Here is a 16,075-nt window from a genome sequence, read left to right as displayed (position 1 = left end):
CCAGAAAAGCAAACATACAGTAAAGGTAGGAAATCATTCACACACCCAGTAGGAAGGTTAAAAAAACAAAAGTAGTAAAATCATCTATATCCACAATAAGCTGTTAGGGGATACACAAAATAATTAGATATAAAATATGATATCAAAAAATTGTGTGGGGAGGAGAGTACAAGTGGAAGGTTGCTAAAATGCATCTGAAAGTAAGAGATCAGCAACTTAAAACAATTATATATATATATAGCTGTATAAAAGCCTCACAGCAATCACCAACCAAAAATCTATAATAGATACATACACAAAAAAGAAAGAGAAATCAAAACATAAAACTAAAGAGTCATCAAACCACAAGAGAAGATAACAAAAGAAGGAACAAAAAATACCTATGAAACAACCCCCAAACAATTAACAAAATGGCATACATATCAATAGTTACCATAAATGTAAATAGACTAAATGCTCCAATCAAAAGACACAGAGTGGCTGAATGGATACACAAACAAGACCCATATATATGCTGCCTACAAGAGATTCACTTCAGATCTAAAGACACATACAGACTGAAAGTGAGAGGATAGAAAAAGGTTTTCCATGCAAATGGAAATCAAAAGAAGGTCAGGGTAGCAATACTTATATCAGACCTTAAAGTAAAGACTGTTACAAGAGACACAGGAGGACATTATATAATGATCAAGGGATCAATCTAAGAAGAAGATATAACAATTGTAAATACATATGCACCCAACATATTAGCACCTAAATATATAAAGCAAATATTAATGGACATAAAGGGAGAAATCAACAGTTACACAATAATAGTACTGGACTTTAACATCCCACTTACATCGACATACAGATCATGCAGACAGATAATCAACAGGGAAGCACTGGCCCCTAATGACAAATTAGACCAGATGCACTTAATATATATAGAAAATTCCATCCCAAAGCAGCAGAATACATATTCTTTTCAAATGTACATGGAATATTCTCCAATATAGATCACATGCTAGGCCACAAAACAAGCCTTGGAAAATATAAGAAAATTGAAATCATATCAAGCATCTTTTCTGAACAGAACACTATGAGATTAGAAGTCAACTACGAGAAGAAAACTGCAAAAAATACAAACACATGGAGGCTAAACAATATGCCACTAAAGAACGAATGGATCACTGAAGAAATCAAAGAGGAAATGAAAAAATACCTATAGAAAAATAAAAACAAAAACATGACAATCCAAAACCTATGGGACACAGCAAAAGCAGTTCTAAGAGGGAAGTTTGTAGAAATACAAGCTTACCTTGGGAAACAAGAAATATCTCAAATAAGCAACCTAACCATACACCTGAAAGATCTAGAGAAAGAAGAAAAAACAAAACCCAAAGTTAGCAGAAGGAAAGAAATTATAAAGATCAGAGCAGAAATAAATGAAATAGAGACAGAGAAAAAAATCAATGAAACTGAAAACTTGTTTTTTGAAAAGATAAACACAATTGATAACCTTTAATCAGACTCATCAAGAAAAAAAAAGGGAGAGGACCCAAATCAATAAAATTGGAAATGAAAAAGGAGAAGTTCCAACTGACACCACAGAAATATAAAAGGTCGTAAGAAACTACTACAAACAACTATATGCCAATAAAATGGACAACCTAAAAGAAATGGATAAATTCTTAGAAATGTACAATCTCCCAAGACTGCACCAGGAAAAAATAGAAAATAGGAACAGACCAATTACCAGTAATGAAACTGAATCACTAATTTAAAAACTCCCAACAAACCAAAGTCTAGGACAATATGGCTTCATAGGTGAATTACACCAAACATTTAGAGAAGAGTTAACACCTAGCCTTCTCAAACTATTCCTAAAAACCGCAGAGCAAGGAACATTTCTGAACTCACTCTATGAGGTGAGCATTACCCTGACACCAAAACAAGACAAAGGTATCACAAAAAAGAGAATGACAAGCCAATATTACTGATGAACATAGATGCAAAAATCCTCAGCAAAATATTAACAAACTGAACCAACAATACATTAAAAGGATTATATGCCATAATCAAGTGGGATTTATCCCAGGGAGGCAAGGATTTTTTAATATCCACAAATCAATCAATATGATACACCACACTGACAAACTGAAGAATAAAAACCATGTGATCATCTCAACAGATGCATAAAGAGCTTTTGATAAAATTCAACATCCATTTGTGATAAAAAAAAAAAAACTCTCCTGAAATTAAATTTCTGGATGGATTTTGTTTTTCTCATTAAAAAATCCTTTTAAATTCTCCCAGGTGAAAGATTACAGATAATGAAAAGTCATTATCTTTATCATCATCAAGCTGTTGTTTTCTTAATGCTTATCTAAATTGAAGGCTATAGCAGCTTACAAGTGCTTACCTTTGGAGCACAGGTGACAAAGGGGTAAACTGGAAGTTTCTGCTGGTAGCCTAGTGTGAAGTTGTGATCTGTATCCTGTCAACTCTTCCTCTCTCACAGAGACTGATGTTGATATTTACAGAAGATTACTGGTCCCTGAAAGAAAGACAGTAAAAACTATGCCAGTTATGTTTCAAAAGTATCAGTGGAACACGAGAGCTTCTAATTTCTATCTGCATGCCAATTTTAATGTATTCAAAAGTTCTTTTAGAAAAGTATATCTTCATCATTCAAATAATTACCCAAGTTAGAGTACTAAAATCATAGAAATCTGGAATGGAGAATGCTAAAAGAACTCTTGGGATATACTCCTTTTACAGATGAAGAAAGAATAATCACACCACTTTTCTTTAAAAAGAGAAGGCAGTTATTGGCTCCTAGAGAAGCAGTTCCCATCTCATCACACTGTTGTGTGGCGCTGCAATTCAGAATATTTATATTTTACAGAATTCTCGCTATAATGTCTAATTCCAGAAACAGCAGCTCTCCTTAATAGTATCATCTCTATTTTACAAATTTTCAGTACATTCAGATATTTATATAATTAAGAATCAATGTAGAGAAAAGGGAACCCTCCTACACTGTTGGTGGGAATGTAAGTTGGTGCAGCCACTACAGAAAACGATATGGAGGTTCCTCAGAAAACTAAAAATAGAACTACCATATGATCCAGCAATCCCACTCCTGGGAATACACCCAGAAAAAACTATGATTCAAAAAGATACATGCACCCCTATGTTCATAGTAGCACTATTTACAATAGCCAAAACATGAAACAACCTAAAGGTCCATCAAAAGATGAATGGATAAAGAAGATGTGGTACATGTATACAATGGAATATTACTCGGCCATAAAAAAGAAAAAATAATGCCATTTGCAGCAACATGGATGCGACTAGAAATTATCCTACTAAGTAAGTCAGAAAGAAAAGACAAATACCGTATGATATCACTTATATGTGAAATCTAAAATATGGCACAAATGAACCTCTAAAAGAGACACAGACTCATAGACATAGAGAACAGACTTGTGTTTGCCAAGGGGTAGGGGGAAGGGAGAGGAATGGACTGGGAGTTTGGGGTTGGTAGAGGCAAACTATTACATTTAGAATTGAAAAACAAGGTCCTAACGTATGGCACAGGTAACTATATTCAATATCCTGTGATAAACCATAATGGAAAAGAATATAAAAAAGAATGTATATATGTGTATAACTGAGTCACTTTGCTGTACAGCAAAGATTGACACAACATTGTATATCAACTGTACTTCAATAAAAAAATTTAATCTAAAAAGAAAGAAAGAATCAATGCCTGGACTAGACCAAATTATCAGGGGTAATTCAGATCTTTCCATTCTTTATCTCCCATCATTGGTGAAACTTAAAACTTTTATGTGGAATCTAGAGTTCACAGTTTCAACTATCTGTTTGATTTCATACTACTGATAGGTATGAATTATATAAAATATACAATACCCCAAACAGTTGTTTTTGCACTGGTTCTACCTTTAACAGGAATGTAATTGGCAAAAAAGTATAATGGGGCTTCCCTGGTGGCGCAGTGGTTGAGAATCTGCCTGCCAATGCAGGGGACACGGGTTCGAGCCCTGGTCTGGGAAGATCCCACATGCCGCGGAGCGACTAGGCCCGTGCGCCACAACTACTGAGCCTGCGCGTCTGGAGCCTGTGCTCTGCAACAAGAGAGGCCGCGATGGTGAGAGGCCCGCGCACCGCGATGAAGAGTGGCCCCCACTCGCCGCAACTGGAGAAAGCCCTCGCACAGAAACGAAGACCCAACACAACCATAAATAAATAAATTAATTTAAAAAAAAAAAGTATAATGAAGTCAACAATGACACAAGCTGGTATAAGGAAAAGGAAAACCTTCAGATTCCAACCACAGTATCCCCAGGAAAGCTGGTACTAATAATAGCTAAAGTTAACATACTGTATTACATGCCTTAAATGAATCATAATCTAATTATCATAACTTCAAAGCAGGAGCTACGATTAATGCCATTTCTCTCTTGAGGAAACTGGGGCAGGGAGAAGTTGAGTCACTTGTCTAAGGCTACTACTCATTATGGAAGCCAGACTTTGAACTCAGGTAACCATCTTTGGAGACTTGGGCACTTAACTAGGCTCCCCCACCTCTATCTGTGAGGTCTAATGGGCTCCTGCCAAACCCCAAGAATTGCTCACTCTCTCCTGCAAACAGAGGACATACTTGGGGCTAAGGAGTGATGGAGATGGCAGGAGAGCAGAGGCTCCTATGTTCTGTTCTTCCCTCCCTCCTTCCCTCTCTTCCTCCCCAGGGATGGAATTAATGTTCCTCTGACCCCTAGTCCACAAACTCCTTACAAGCATGACTGTAGGGCTATATGGTGTTCAGCAACCTATCTCCAGCATCTAGTACAATATGGACACATAATAGGCACTTACCATTGTATTTGTTGAATGAATGAATGAATACTTTCTGTGCTGTAAGTGTTAAATGAGACGATGTATGGGACACACAGAGCTTCCCACAATACCTGACGGATACCAGATACTTAATAAATATTAGTTGTTGCTATTCTACTATTACTGCCTACTGTTACTATTATTTGTCTACAAGATAATTTTAAGCAGAATATAAATGTTTTATTTCATTGATCCTCTCATTTTTTAATTATTTTTTTAAATTAATTAATTATTTATTTTTGTCTGCGTTGGGTCTTCGTTGCTGCACGCGGGCTTTCTCTAGTTGCGGCGAGCGGGGGCTACTCTTCGTTGCAGTGCATGGGCTTCTCATTGCGGTGGCTTCTCTTGTTGTGTAGCACAGGCTCTAGGTGCGTGGGCATCAGTAATTGTGGCATGCGGGCTCAGTAGTTGTGGCTCGTGGGCTCTAGAGCACAGGCTCAGTAGTCGTGGTGCACAGGCTTTGTTGCTCCATGGCATGTGGGATCTTCCTGGACCAGGGCTGGAACCCGTGTCCCCTGCATTGGCAGGCGGATTTTTAACCACTGTGCAACTAGGGAAGTCCCCCTCTCATTTTTTATTTTTTAACATTTTTCTTGGAGTATAATTGCTTTATTATGGTGTGTTAGTTTCTGCTTTATAACGAAGTGAATCAGTTATACATATACATATATCCCCATATCTCTTCCCTCTTGCACCTCCCTCCCTCCCACCCTCCCTTTCCCACACTCCTAGCTGGTCACAAAGCAAAGAGCTGATCTCCCTGTGCTATGTGGCTGCTTCCCACTAGCTATCTATTTTACATTTGGTAGTGTATATATGTCCATGCCACTCTCTCACTTCATCCCAGCTTACCCTTCCCCCTCCCCGTATCCGCAAGTCCATTCTCTAATAGGTCTGTGTCTTTATTCCCATCTTGGCCCTAGGTTCCTCATGATCATTTTTTTTTTTTGATTCAATATATATGTGTTAGCATAAGGTATTTGTTTTTCTCTTTCTGACTTACTTCACTCTGTATGACAGACTCTAGGTCCACCCACCTCACTACAAATAACTCAATTTCATTTCTATTTTATGGCTGAGTAATATTCCATTGTATCTATTGCCACATCTTCTTTATCCATTCATCTGTTGATGGACACTTAGGTTGCTTCCATGTCCTGGCTATTGTAAATAGAGCTGCAATGAACATTGTGGTACATGACTGTTTTTGCATTATGGCTTTCTCAGGGTATATGCCCAGTAGTGGGATTGCTGGGTCGTATGGTAGTTCTATTTTTAGTGTTTTTAAGGACCCTCCATACTGTTCTCCATAGTGGATGTATCAATTTACATTCTCAACAACACTGCAAGAGGGTTCCCTTTTCTCCACACCTTCTCCAGCATTTATTGTTTGTAGACTTTTTGATGATAGCCATTCTGACCAGTGTGAGGTGATATCTCACTGTAGTTTTGATTTGCATTTCTCTAATGATTAGTGATGTTGAGCATCCTTTCATGTGTTTCTTGGCAATCTGTATATCTTCTTTGGAGAAATGTCTATTTAGGTCTTCTGCCCATTTTTGGATTGGGTTGTTTGTTTGTTTGATACTGAGCTGCATGAGCTGCTTGTAAATTTTGGAGATTAATCCTTTGTCTGTTGCTTCGTTTGCAAATATTTTCTCCCATTCTCAGGATTGCTTTTCATCTTGTTTATGGTTCCCTTTGCTGTGCAAAAGATTTTGTTTCATTAGGTCCCATTTGTTTATTTGTGTTTTTATTTCCATTTCTCTACGAGGTGGGTCAAAAAGGATCTTGCTATGATTTATGTCATAGAGTGTTCTGCCAATGCTTTCCTCTAAGAGTTTTATAATGTCTGGTCTTACATTTAGGTCTTTAATCCATTTTGAGTTTATTTTTGTGTATGGTGTTAGGGAGTGTTCTAACTTCATTCTTTTATATGTAGCTGTCCAGTTTTCCCAGCACCACTTATTGAAGAGGCTGTCTTTTCTCCATTGTGTATTCTTGCCTCCTTTATCAAAGATAAGGTCACCATATGTGCATGGGTTTATCTCTGGGTTTTCTATCCTGTTGCATTGATCTATATTTCTGTTTTTGTGCCAGTATCATACTGTCTTGATTACTGCAGCTTTGTAGTAGAGTCTGAAGTCAGGGAGCCTGATTCCTCCAGCTCCGTTTTTCTTTCTCAATATTGCTTTGGCTATTTGGAGTCTTCTGTGTTTCCATACAGATTGTGAAAATTTTTGTCCTAGTTCTGTGAAACATGCCATGGGTAGTTTGACAGGGATTGCACTGAATCTGTAGATTGCTTTGGGTAGTAGAGTCATTTTCACAATGTTGATTCTTCCAATCCAAGAACATGGTATATCTCTCCATCTGTCTGTATCATCTTTAATTTCTTTCATCAGTGTCTTATAGTTTTGTGCATACAGGTCTTTTGTCTCCTTAGGTAGGTTTATTCCTAGATATTTTATTCTTTTTGTTGCAATGGTAAATAGGAGTGTTTCCTTAATTTCTGTTTCAGATTTTTCAACGTTAGTGTATAAGAATGCAAGAGATTTCTGTGCATTAATTTTGTATCCTGCTACTTTACCAAATTCATTGATTAGCTCTAGTAGTTTTCTGGTAGAATCTTTAGGATTCTCTAAGAATAGTATCATGTCATCTGCAAACAGCGACAGCTTTACTTCTTCTTTTCAGATTTGGATTCATTTTATTTCTTTTTCTTGCCTGATTGCTGTGGTTAAAACTTCCAAAACTACGTTGAAAAATAGTGGGGAGAGCGGATAACCTTGTGCTGTTCCTGATCTTAGTGGAAATAGTTTCAGTTTTTGACCATTGAGAACAATGTTGGCTGTGGGTTTGTCATATATGGCCTTTATTATGTTGAGGTAAGTTCCCTCTATGCCTACTTGCTGGAGAATTTTTATCATAAATGGGTGTTGAATTTTGTCGAAAACTTTTTCTGCATCTATTGAGATTATCACATGGTTTTTATCCTTCAGTTTGTTAATATGGTGTATCACATTGATTGATTTGCATATATTGAAGAATCCTTGCATTCCTGGGATAAACCCCATTTGATCATGGTGTATGATCCTTTTAATGAGCTGTTGGATTCTGTTTGCTAGTATTTTGTTGAGGATTTTCGCATCTATGTTCATCAGTGATATTGGCCTGTAGTTTTGTTTCTTTGTGACATCTTTGTCTGCTTTTGGTATCAGGGTGATTGTGGCCTCATAGAATGAGTTTGGGAGTGTTCCTCCCTCTGCTACATTTTGGAAGAGTTTGAGAAGGATAGGTGTTAGCTCTTCTGTAAGCGTTTGATGGAATTTGCCTGCGAAGCCATCTGGCCCTGGGCTTTTGTTTGTTGGAAGATTTTTAAACACAGTTTCAATTCCAGTGCTTGTGATTGGTCTGTTTATATTTTCTATTTCTTCCTGGTTCAGTCTCGGAAGGTTGTGCATTTCTAAGAATGTGGCCATTTATTCCAGCTTGTCCATTTTTTGGCATATAGTTGCTTGTAGTAATCTCTCATGATCCTTTCTATTTCTGCAGTGTCAGTTGTTACTTCTCCTTTTTCATTTCTAATTCTGTTGATTTGTCTTCTCCCTTTTTTTCTTGATGAGTCTGGCTAATGGTTTACCAATCTTGTTTATCTTCTCAAAGAACCAGCTTTTAGTTTTATTGATCTGGGCTATTGTTTCCTTCATTTCCTTTTCATTTATTTCTGATGTGATCTTTAGGATTTCTTTCTTTCTGCTAACTTTGGGGGTTTTTTTGTTCTTCTTTCTCTAATTGCTTTAGGTATAAGGCTAGGTTGTTTATTTGAGATGTTTCTTGTTTCTTGAGGTAGGATTGTATTGCTATAAACTTCCCTCTTAGAACTGCTTTTGCTGCATCCCACAGGTTTTGGGTTGTCATGTCTCCATTGTCATTTGTTTCTAGGTATTTTTTTTAAATTTCCTCTTTGATTTCTTCAGTGATCTCTTGGTTATTTAGTACCGTACTGTTTAGCCTCCATGTGTTTGTATTTTTTACAAGATTTTTCCTGTAATTGATATCTAGTCTCATAGCGTTGTGGTCGGCAAAGATACTTGATACGATTTCAATTTTCTTAAATATACCAAGGCTTGATTTGTGACCCATGATATGATTTATCCTGGAGAATGTTCCATGAGCACTTGAGAAGAAAGTGTATTCTGATGTTTTTGGATGAAATGTCCTATAAATATCAATTAAGTCCATCTTGTTTGATGTCATTTAAAGCTTGTGTTTCCTTATTTTCATTTTCGTTGATCTCTCCATTGGTGAAAGTGGGGTGTTAAAGTCCCCTACTATTATTGTGTTACTGTCGATTTCCCCTTTTATGGCTGTCAGCATTTCCCTTTTGTATTGAGGTACTCCTATGTTGGGTGCATAAATATTTACAATTGTTATACCTTCTTCTTGGATTGATCCCTTGATCATGAAGTAGTGCCCTTCTTTGTCTCTTGTAATAGTCTTTATTTTAACGTCTATTTTGTTTGATATGAGAATTGCTACTCCAGCTTTCTTTTGATTTCCATTTGCATGGAATATCTTTTTCCATCCCCTCACTTTCAGTCTGGATGTGTTCCTAGGTCTGAAGTGGGTCTCTTGTAGACAGCATATATACAGGTCTTGTTTTTATATCCATTAAGCCAGGCTCTGTCTTTTCGTTGGAGCATTTAATCGATTTACATTTCAGGTAGTTATCAATATGTACGTTCCTATTACCATTTTGTTAATTGTTTTGGGTTTGTTATTGTAGGTCTTTTCCTTCTCTTGTGTTTCCTGCCTAGAGAAGTTCCTTCGGCATTTGTTGTAAAGCTGGTTTGATGGTGCTGAATTCTCTTAGCTTTTGTTTGTCTGTAAAGGTTTTAATTTCTCCATTGAATCTGAATGAGATCCTTGCTGAGTAGAGTAATCTTGGTTTTAGGTTTTTCCCTTTCATCACTTTAAAGATGTCCTGCCACTCCCTTCTGGCTTGCAGAGTTTCTGCTGAAAGATCAGCTGTTAACCTTATGGGGATTCCCTTGTATGTTATTTGTTGTTTTTCCCTTGCTGCTTTTAATATTTTTTCTTTGTATTTAATTTTTGATAGTTTGATTAGTATGTGTCTTGGCATGTTTTTCCTTGGATTTATCCTGTATGGGACGCTCTGCACCTCCTGGACTTGATTGACTATTTCCTTTCCCATATTAAGGAAGTTTTCAACTATAATATCTTCAAATATTTTCTCACTCTCTTTCTTTCTCTCTTCTTCTTCTGGGTCCCCTATAATTCAAATGTTGGTGCATTTAATGTTGTCCCAGAGGTCTCTGAGACTGTCCTCAATTCTTTTCATTCTTTTTGCTTTATTCTGCTCTCTGGTAGTTATTTCCACTATTTTATCTTCCAGGTCACTTATCCGTTCTTCTGCCTCAGTTATTCTGCTATTGATTCCTTCTAGAGAATTTTTAATTTCATTTATTGTGTTGTTCATCACTGTTTGTTTGCTCTTTAGTTCTTCTAGGTCCTTGTTAAACGTTTCTTATATTTTCTCCATTCTATTTGCAAGATTTTGGATCATCTTTACTATCATTATTCTGAATTCTTTTTCGGGTAGACTGCCTATTTCCTCTTCATTTGTTAGGTCTGGTAGGTTTTCACCTTGCTCCTTCATCTGCTGTGTGTTTCTCTGTCTTCTCATTTTGCTTAACTCACTGTGTTTGGGGTCTCCTTTTTGCAGGCTGCAGGTTCATAGCTCCCGCTGTTTTTGGTGTCTGCTCCCATTGCCTAAGGTTGGTTCAGTGGGTTGTGTAGGCTTCCTGGTGGAGGGGACTAGTGCTTGTGTTCTGGTGGGTGAGCCTGTATCTTGTCTTTCTGGTGTGCAGGTCCACATCTCGTGGTTTGTTTAGGGGAGTCTGTGACCTTATTTTGATTTTAGGCAACCTCTCTGCTAATTGGTGGGGTTGTGTTCCTGTCTTGCTAGTTGTTTGGCATAGGGTGTCCAGCACTGTAGCTTGCTGGTTGTTGAGTGGAGCTGGGTCTTGGCATTGAGATGGAGGTCTCTGGGAGATGTTTGCCATTTGATATTACATGGGGCTGGGATGTCTCTAGTGGACCAATGTCCTGAACTTGGCTCTCCCACCTCAGAGGCTGGAGCACCAAGAGCCTGTCATCCACACGGCTCAGAATAAAAGGAAAGAAAGAAAGAAAGAGAGAGAGAAAGAGAGAGAGAGAAAGAGAGAGAAAGAGAGGAAGGGAGGAAGAAAGGAAGGGAGGGAGAAAGAAAGAAAGAGAATAAAAGAAAGGAAGAAAGATAAAATAAAATAAAATAAAGTTATTAAAATAAAAAACAAAAAATAATTTTAAAAAAATGTTTAAGTAAAAAAAAAAAAGAAGAGAACAAGCAAACCAAAAAGCAAATCCACCAATGATAACAAGCGCTGAAAACTAACTAAAAGAAAAAAAAACGGACAGACAGAACCGTAGGACAAATGGTAAAAGCAAAGCTATACAGACAAAATCACACACAGAAGCATACACATACACACTCACAAAAGGAGAAAAAGTGAAAAAATATATATATATCATTGTTCCCAAAGTCCACCTCCTCAATTTGGGATGATTCGTTGTCTCTTCAGGTATTCCACAGATGCAGGTACATCAAGTTGATTGTGGAGATTTAATCCGCTACTTCTGAGGCTGCTGGGAGAGATTTCCCTTTCTCTTCTTTGTTTGCACAGCTCCTGGGGTTCATCTTTGGATTTGGACCCGCCTCTGCGTGTAGGTTGCCTGAGGGCGTCTGTTCTTCCCTCAGACAGGACGGGGTTAAAGTAGCAGCTGATTCGGGAGCTCTGGCTCACTGAGGCCTGAGGGGAGGGAGGGGTATGGATGCGGGGCGAGCCTGCGGTGGCACAGGCCAGCGTGATGTTGCACCAGCCTGAGGCGCGCTCCCCCGGGGAAGTTACCCCTGGATCATGGGACCGTGGCAGTGGCGGGCTGCACAGGCTCCCAGGAGGGGAGGTGTGGATAGTGACCTGTGCTCGCACACAGGCTACTTGGTGGCGGCAGCAGCAGCCTTAGCGTCTCATGCCCGTCTCTGGGGTCTACGCTGATAGCTGCGGCTCGCGCCCATCTCTGGAGCTCCTTTAAGCGGCCCTCTGAATCCCCTCCCCCTGCGCACCACGAAACAAAGAGGCAAGAAAAAGTCTCTTGCCTCTTCAGCAGCTCCAGACTTTTCCCGGACTCCCTCCCGGCTAGCTGTGGTGCACTAGCCGCCTTCAGGCTGTGTTCATGCCGCCAACCCCAGTCCTCTCCCTGTGATCCGACCGAAGCCCGAGCCTCAGCTCCCAGCCCCCGCCTGCCCCGGCAGGTGAGCAGACAAGCCTCTTGGGCTGGTGAGTGCTGGTCGGCACCGATCCTTCATGCGGGAGTCTCTCCGCTTTGCCCTCCGCACCCCTGTGGCTGCGCTCTCCTCCGTGGCTCCGAAGCTTCCCCCTCTGCCGCCGGCAGTCTCTGCCCGCGAAGGGGCTTCCTAGTGTGTAGAAACCTTTCCTCCTTCACAGCTTCCTCCCACTGGTGCAGGTCCCGTCCCTATTCTTTTGTCTCTGTTTTTTCTTTTTTCTTTTGCCCTACCCAGGTATGTGGGGAGTTTCTTGCCTTTTGGGAGGTCTGAGGTCTTCTGCCAGCGTTCAGCAGGTGTTCTGTAGGAGCTGTTCCACATGTAGATGTATTTCTGATGTATTTGTGGGGAGGAAGGTGATCTCCACGCCTTACTCTTCCGCCATCTTGAAGCTCCTCCCCCCCCTCATTTTTCTAATTGATCTCTTGTTACATGACCTTTAGATTTTATTTTATTCAATTTAATTAATTTTGTTATTAAGCCTGGTTGTGACCATTTTTTTCACATCATAAACAAAAGTGTGACAATGATTATTCTTATTTGACCTCAACACATATGCAAAGTTATTACTTTTTGATAAATATTAGAAGTGGAATTGCTGGGTCAAAACATATACAAAATTCTAACGTTTTTAATGGTTATTTAAAAGGACTACATTTCTAAAATCTCTAATACAAGTTCATCAATCGTAACTCAGAGTAGATGTGCCCATTTCTTATCCTGGAATAAAATGATTTAATAAGAGAAAGATACTACATGCACAAGGCTGTTTTTTCCAACATCATTTAAAATATCAACAATTCAAAACTACTAAAATATCCTGTAATAAAGAAGTCGTTAAGTAAATTATTGTTAATCAACATAATGGAATACTGTGTAGCAATTAGAATAACAATTCAATGACTATAGAGAAACATGGAAAATATAAAAGCATGAGGAAATGTTTCACACACAATATTAAATAATTAAGGGGAAAAAATAATGAAAAGAAAATTTTCAAAAATAACAGTAAGAGTGGTCATCTTTTTATTTTCCAAAAATAATTAAATGTAAGGAGTAACACATTCTAATAAACTTTTAGTTTACACGGACAGGAGTAGACAGTATTAATGGGATCATTACTGGAATTACAATTTTAAGGTTCACTATTTTAAAACCTGCCATTAACTTGTATTGGATGGTTCGCTGATGCTAAACTGAGTTTTCTACAAATTAGTGAAACTGAATTATGAATTTCTTCTAATATCTATTGAAATCAGCCTTTTATATTAGCACAGCACTTTTTGTTAGCACAACATTCAGAAGGTACAAACAATATTAACAGTGCAGGGGGAGGGGCAAGATGGTGGAAGAGTAAGACGCGGAGATCACCTTCCTTCCCACAGATACAGTAGAAATACATCTACACGTGGAACTGCTCTTACAGAACACCCACTGAACGCTGGCAGAAGACGTCAGACCTCCCAAAAGGCAAGAAACTCCCCACGTACCTGGGTAGGACAAAAGAAAAAAGAAATAACAGAGACAAAAGAATAGGGACGGGACCTGCACCAGTGGGAGGGAGCCGTGAAGGAGGAAAGGTTTCCACGCACTAGGAAGCCCCTTCGTGGGCAGAGACTGCCGGTGGCAGAGGGGGAAGCTTCGGAGCCACGGAGGAGAGCGCAGCCACAGGGGTGCAGAGGGCAAAGCGGAGAGACTCCCGCACGGAGGATCTGTGCTGAGCAGCACTCACCAGCCCGAGAGGCTTGTCTGCTCACCCGCCGGGGCGGGCGGGGGCTGGGAGCTGAGGCTCGGGCTTCGGTGCTAGCCGGGAGGGAGTCCGGGAAAAAGTCTGCAGCTGCCGCAGAGGCAAGAGACTTTTTCTTGCCTCTTTGTTTCGTGGTGTGCAAGGAGAGAGGATTCAGAGCGCCGCCTAAACGAACTCCAGAGACGGGCGCGAGCCGCGGTAATCAGCGCGGACCCCACAGATGGGCAGGAGACGCTAAGGCTGCTGCTGCCGCCACCAAGAAGCCTGTGTGCGAGCACAGGTCACTCTCCACACCGCCCCTTCCGGGAGCCTGTGCAGCTCACCAATGCCAGGGTCCCGTGATCCAGGGACAACTTCCCCGGGAGAACGCACTGCACGCCTCAGGCTGCTGCAACGTCAAGCTGGCCTCTGCTGCTGCAGGGTCGCCCCGCCTCCTCCGTACCGATCCCTCCCCCCAGCCTGAGTGAGCCAGAGCCCCCGAAGCAGCTGCTCCTTTAACCCCGTTCTGTCTGGGCGGGGAACAGACGCCCTCAGGCGACCTACATGCAGAGGCGGGTCCAAATCCAAAGCTGAACCCCAGGAGCTGTACGAACAAAGAAGAGAAAGGGAAATCTCTCCCAGCAGCCTCAGAAGCAGCGGATTAAAGCTCCACAAACAACTTGATGTGCCTGCATCTGTTGAATACCTGAATAGACAATGAATCATCCCAAATTCAAGAGGTGGACTTTGGGAGCAGGATATATTAATTTTTCCCCTTTTCCTTTTTTTGTGAGTGTATATGTGTATGCTTCTGGGTGAGATTTTGTCTGTGTAGCTCTGCTTTCACCATTAGTCCTAGGGTTAGGTCCGTCCGTGTTTTGTTTTGTTTTGTTTTGTTTTACTTAAAAAATTTTTTTTTCCTAATAAATGTTTTCTTAATAATTTTTTCCTTATTTTCTATTTTTAGAAATTAAAAAAAATTTTTAATAAGTTTTTTCATATTTTTAATTTAAAAAATTAAAAATTTTTTTTTCTTAATAAATTTTTTCTTAATAATTTTTTCTTATTTTTAACTATAAAAAATTAATAAATCTATTTTTAAAAATTAAAAAAAATTTTTTTTCTGAATACATTTACTCTTAAAATTTTTTTTCTTATTTTTTATTATAATAGCTTTATTTTATTTTATTTTATCCTCTTTCTTTCTTTCTTTCTTTCTATTTTTTTCTCCCTTTTATTCTGAGCCATGTAGATGAAAGGCTCTTGGTGCTCCAGCCAGGCATCAGGGCTGTGCCTCTGAGGTGGGAGAGCCAACTTCAGGACACTGGTCCACAAGAGACCTCCCAGCTCCACGTAATACCAAACGGCGAAAATCTCTCAGAGATCTCCATCTCAACATCAAGACCCAGCTTCACTCAACGACCAGCAAGCTACAGTGCTGGACACCCTATGCCAAACAACTAGCAAGACAAGAACACAGCCCCATCCATTAGCAGAGAGGCTGCCTAAAAACATAATGAGGCCACATACACCCCAAAACACATCACCAGACGTGGACGTGCCCACCAGAAAGACAATATCCAGCCTCATCCACCAGAGCTCAGGCACTAGTCCCCTCCACCAGGAAGCCTACACAACCCACTGAACCAACCTTAGCCACTGGGGACAGATACCAAAAACAACGGGAACTACGAACCTGCAGCCTGTGAAAAAGGAGACCCCAAACACAGTAAGATAAGCAAAATGAGAAGACAAAAAACCACACAGCAGGTGAAGGAACAGGGTCAAAACACACCAGACCTAACAAATGAAGAGGAAATAGGCAGTCTACCTGAAAAAGAATTCAGAATAATGATAGTAAAGATGATCCAAAGTCTTGGAAATAGAATAGACAAAATGCAAGAAACATTTAACAAGGATGTAGAAGAACTAAAGAGGAACCAAGCAATGATGAAAAACACAATAAATGAAATTAAAAACACTCTAGACGGGATCAATAGCAGAATAACTGAGGCAGAAGAACGGATAAGTGA

At 39.7% G+C, this 16,075-nt stretch overlaps 1 protein-coding gene across 1 annotated transcript in view; it reads right to left on the bottom strand.

Annotated features, from left to right (window-relative positions):
• Window positions 1-12,903, bottom strand: part of LOC309631726 (tigger transposable element-derived protein 1-like) — a 408,473-nt gene extending 395,570 nt beyond the window's left edge. The window contains exon 1 of the mRNA XM_082398586.1: window positions 12,887-12,903. The gene's annotated coding sequence lies outside the window, so the exon portion shown is untranslated. The remainder of the gene's footprint in view (window positions 1-12,886) is intronic.
• Window positions 12,904-16,075: the final 3,172 nt, after the last annotated feature.

The sequence above is a fragment of the Balaenoptera borealis genome, assembly GCF_965194805.1.
Source record: "Balaenoptera borealis genome assembly, chromosome: 7".
Classification (NCBI taxonomy): domain Eukaryota; kingdom Metazoa; phylum Chordata; class Mammalia; order Artiodactyla; family Balaenopteridae; genus Balaenoptera; species Balaenoptera borealis.
The sequence above is the reverse complement of the archived record's forward strand: the minus strand, read 5'-3'. Positions and strand labels throughout refer to the sequence as shown.